This window comes from Pteropus medius, unplaced genomic scaffold (assembly GCF_902729225.1).
Source record: "Pteropus medius unplaced genomic scaffold, Ma_sr-lr_union100, whole genome shotgun sequence".
NCBI classification, from domain to species: Eukaryota; Metazoa; Chordata; class Mammalia; order Chiroptera; family Pteropodidae; genus Pteropus; species Pteropus medius.
In genome coordinates, this window is record NW_024352786.1 from 13,438,192 (window position 1) to 13,443,571 (window position 5,380).

General features: G+C 37.0%; 1 pseudogene; it reads right to left on the minus strand.

Moving 5' to 3' along the window:
* Nucleotides 1-838: 838 nt before the first annotated feature.
* On the minus strand, nt 839-957 carry LOC120591397 (uncharacterized; annotated as a pseudogene).
* Nucleotides 958-5,380: the final 4,423 nt, after the last annotated feature.

The following is a 5,380-nucleotide window of genomic DNA, read 5'->3' on the forward strand; positions in this document are numbered from 1 at the left end:
TGAGATTATAACTATGAGTAAGGTCTGGTGAGTCAATTGAGATGCTGCTTTCTTGCTCTTCAGAGTCACTTTAAAGCCTTTTTAAACTCTGTTATTACTTGAAAGTAAAAGGTTTTACATAGTAAAACAAAATTTTTAAAAGAAAACTAGCAGAATAACTTCTGGCACTTTATTTCATAGAAATAAGTCATTTTTAACTGTTTAGTCTTAGCATTTACCTTGAAATTTCATCTTGACTATCAGGAATGATATAAAGGAATTCATATCAATTACATCTTTTTGAAGGAGAATGGAACTTCTACTTGAGATATCAAAATTTCTTAATTTTCGCTCATAATAATTTTGATGAATATATATTAGGGAATTTTTGTCATGGAAGTATTTCTGACTAATAATATCTTACTTTTTAAAACAAATGCCCCCAAAAGTCTCTGTCTCAAAGTCTTCATTGATAAAATGGGGAGACAAGTCATTACCTCATTAATGTGTTATAAGGATTACATAAGCAATCATGTAAAGAACTAGAATAATGGGCTTCTTAATTTCAATAAGAATAATAGAGTTCTAGAAGATTAGTGACCAAGTTCTCTTTTCTTTTTCTTTCTTTCTTTCTTTCCTTTCTTTTCTTTCTTTCTTTCTTTCTTTCTTTCTTTCTTTCTTTCTTTCTTTCTTTCTTTCTTTCTTCTCTCTCTCTCTCTCTCTCTCTCTCTCTCTCTCTCTCTCTTTCTTCTTCTTTCTTCTTCTTCTTTTTTTTTTTTTTTTTTTTAAGGAGAGGCAACCCTTGGTTGACCTCACAGATTGCAAGGACCTTGTCAACTTACAATCCCTTATTTTTTTACACCTACAGCACCTAGTCTTCCTAGGTGGTCTCCCATCTAAGTACTAACTAGGCCCAAACCTGCTTAGCTTCCAAGATCAGACGGGATCGGGCTTGTTCAGGATAGCATAGCCATAGACCAAGTGCCAGTTCTTAACCATCAGAAGCAAGTGATCATGATTATCACAATGAGTGAATAATTTGGAGTGACACTTAAGAAGGTTGACCCACAGAGTGGTTTGGAGATTATTAATAAAACATGGCTTCCTTAAGGCCACTTAAAAACAGTATTACTTTATGTATAAAATAAAAATAAATTGAAGATGTATCTTCAAAATCAATTGACTTACAATGAGGCCAGGTCCCCAGAAGGAAATACCCAGCAATTTCATAGTGAGGCTAATAGCAATAATTCTCCCAGAATTCCCCAAATAGTCATACAACCATTTGATTAGTTAACCATATGGTATGAGAAGAGGAATACCTAGACTTTTTTTTTTTTCTTTTGGCATTAATAGCATAGTGTGTGTGTGTGGTAAAATATACATAACATAAAACCGTTTTCACCATTTATAGGAAACAGTTTAGTGTCAATAAGTACATTCACCTTGTGCAAGCATCAGCATCATCCAGCTCTAGAATTTTTATCTTCCCAAACTGAAACTCTATACCTATAACTCCCCATTATTTTCTCTCCTCACCCCCTGGCAACCACCATGCTACTTTCTATCTCTATGACTTTGAGTACTCTAGGTGTATGTACTTTATATAAGTGAAATCAAACACCATTTTTCCTTTTGTGTCTGGCTGATTTCACTTAGCGTAATGGCTTCAAGATTTATCCATGCAGTAGCAAGTGTCAAAATTTAATTCCCTTTTAAGGCTAAAGAATATTTTCTTGTTTATGTATATAAGAGAATTTTTTTAAAATTTTGAAGACATCTCTTGGCAAGATACTGGGCTCTGGGCTCTGGCAGAAATGGAGCACCACTTGTCCTATCACAAAAGTGATTATATGACAAAAACTAAGGTACCCAGCTGGAAAGAGAAAAAAGAACAAAGAGAAAAAGAAAAAAAAGAGAAAAGAAAAAAAAAAAGCTAAGGTACCCACACTAATTTATCAGAAGATGGAAGTAGTACATTCAGGTTTAGAGAAAAAAGAAAAAAGAAAAGAAAAAAAAAAAACTAAGGTACCCACACTAATTCATCAGAAGATGGAAGTAGTACATTCAGGTTTAGGCATGAATAATCCAAAGGGCACAAACTCTGATGTTCACTGTTGCAGCTCTGCTCAAACTTATGATTACATCGAGTTGTTTACAGCCTGTAGAAGGAGGAGGACAAAGGTTAATTTTATTCCAAATGTGAGTAAACGTGGTAATTTGGGAAGATCATAATGGACTCCAGTTGTGCTAAAACCATACTTAGAAGTGGTTCTGAAAGACACTGGTGGGTAGAAATCCTACCTAAAGGCAGACAATCAAGTGGTATACCCAGTTGTCTTCTGAGTGAAAAAGAAGTGTCTCAAGGAAAGACCATATACAGATTTATCTCAATGGTGAATGGCTTGGCTGGTTGTTTAGGACCCTAGAAGGAGAAAGACAGAGAGGTCAGTAAAAAAGGAATCTAGTGCAAGAAGCATGTGGATAACATACAGAAAACTGTGCAATGGGTGAATATTGCTGTCTTGTATATTAACACCAATCATAGAGGCACTAAACAGAGGAGAACAAATACCTTAGTTGGCATTTACTAGATTATGCCGTTGGCCTCTCAATGCTGGCACACTGTCAGTATGAAGAGAGTAGCTGTGGTGTCAGAAATGGAATTATTCATGACTCTAACATCATATGTATCAACATAGACTGATTTAGACCCTGCCCCAGCCTAATGCTTAAACAGGCAGCAGCATAGACATATATTAAGCCCTGATAAAACACCATCCCTTTTGGAAATCAATCAGCTAGCTACTTGGTGGCATGTTGATTATACGGATTCTGTTTGTCCTAGAAGCAGCAGCAATTTTTCTTGATGGTACTAAATATACAGTCCAGGTTTTCCCCCCACCTCCTTTGCATGACCATAACCGTCACTATTATCTGAGGACTTACAGATTTTTTGAAGCACTGACACAAGATCTGATACAACATTGCATTTGACCAAATGGCTCATTTTCCAGTGAAGAAAGTGTATCAAAAGACACATAACCACAGGATCTACTGATCATATTGTTTATTGCACTACCTAGAAACTTTCAGCCAGAGAGGATGACAAAATGGCATTTTAAAGAAACAGTTGAGGCACTAACTTGGAAGTGATATTGTGTGAGTATTTAGAGCTATACTTCACGACAAACTAAATTTATAACCATTCTACAGTGATGTGTTCTCAAAAAAGTAGAATACATGAGTCCTGGGACCTAGTGGTGGTTGTTGAAGTGACTACTTACCATTACTTCCTGTGACTTTCTTGGGAAAGTTGTGCTTCTTGTCTTCACCATTCTCGATTCTGCAGATCTAGATATTGAGGTTCCCAGAGGGTAAGCTTCCACTGGGGGACACCAGCTTTCACTTTGTTATTTTGTGCTCTTTATTGCCAAGTGACCAGTATGACAAGGGTAATTGATCCTGATTATCAGGATGAGTTAGGTCTATTGTTACACACTGGAGGCAAGAAATAATACCGTTGGTGCCTAGGTGTTTAAGGGGGTAACTTTTTGTCTTCTTCTGATCAATTTTGATGGTAAATTGACAAATGTACCAGCTATGATGTGAAAAAAAGTGTGATGAGCTATGTTTCAAACCACTCAGGGATGACAGTCTGTGTCACCATACCAGATAAGCCACTTAGTTCAGCTAAGGTGTTTGTTTAGTGTCAGGGAAATTCAGAATGATTAGAAATGGTTAACAGAGAAGGAATTAGCTAAGTTTTGTGTGTTGCCTTGAGACCAGATGCAAAGGTAAGTATTGTAGTCTGTTCTATTTATCAGTAGGTGAATTAAGTTTCCTCAGGAAAAGACAAAAAGCTGAGTGGAACTTTTCCCAGATGCGGTAGATTTATTGCAGAAGTTGATTCCAGTGGCGCCAGGAGTAGACTTTGTGCAAGCTGCAGTGCACTGCTCATATCCCCCTTCAAGAAAGAGGCACATGCTCTCCTACTGGGAGTGCTCAATGAATTCATTCCCAGACATGTTCCTCAGGTGGATTCCTTGCCCTAAGTAATAGCTTCTTCCCAGGGGTAGCACCCACATTCATTGATTTGTCCTTTTATAGCACCAAATCCAAACCTTTTGTCTCAATCTGGAATTTCTCTGAAATGATATTCCCCTTGTGATCACTTTCCAGTAAAATTCCTGTTTTGCAAATCTCAGTCTCTTAGTCTGTCTCCTGGGGAATCTGACTCAGAACATGTGCAATTAAGTGACTTAATATTTAGTGGGGGAGATAGACAAGCAGTGTAAGAAGCTCTAGAGCAATGATCTGAGCATATTTGCAGAGGCTCAAATTGTCCAGGGAATCAATTACATTACCTCCTATGCCCAGGAGTTGGAAAGAGAGGTCATAAAAAGCTCTACCCTTTATACCCAGTGTTGCTAATCTAGCTCCTATCTATACATTTGATGTCAGTAGTAGGAGATCTGAAGAATCCACCGCTGTGGGATGTCATACCAACAGGCACATAGACAGGTTGACTCTTTGGTGTGAGATTTAAATATACTCTCAGTTAAATCTCATTCCTCTGATGCATCTGACCACCAAGGATGAACTCAAATCTCTTCTGCCTTTCACAATTCTGGGGACTGAAAGCACTGGCAGGCTGAATCTTCTGGGTTTCTTTGGAACTGAAATGAGGATGGGAATATGCTGTCCCTTATCTCTTGGTTTTGAAATGGGTAACCTTCCTCCATCACACATTTAGGACGGCGAGGTAAATCTTTTTTAGGCCTTACAGAGCCTAAAGTCCAGGTTCATATTCCCCTTATAATGCTAGAAATACCTCTGCATTGACACTTTTAAGATATCATTACGGCGATGTTTTTTTACAGCTTAACTGAGGGAAAAGATACACCTGTGTGATTTTGGATAGGTCATATTTGCATGCTAATAGTAAATAGTGGATAGAAGGGAAGTTAGAAAACACTGTCACACTCCTTTAAGATTTCTGATGTATCATTAACTCTGACCCTAAGAGCCAGGACATAATCCTTTGAATTAGTTGCTGATGTGGAATAGTAACAAAGAAATTAAATTTGAGGAGGTCAAAGAAGTCTGTGGAAGTGAATAATATGGTCAAGTACTGCCCTAGAATGTAACCACTAGCCATATGCAGTTAGTTACTTAATTTAAAATAAATAAAATTACCAAATTTTGAAATTCAGATTTTTAGTCATACTACTCACCTCACAAATGTTTAATAGCTACAAATATGGCTCATGGCTAATCTATTGGAAAGTGCAGATATAAAATGTTTACATCATCCCAGAATATTCTATAGAACAACATGAAATAGACTTAGTCCATGAAATAATTACATAATTTAATGTGGAGAAGTGGTAAGCTATAT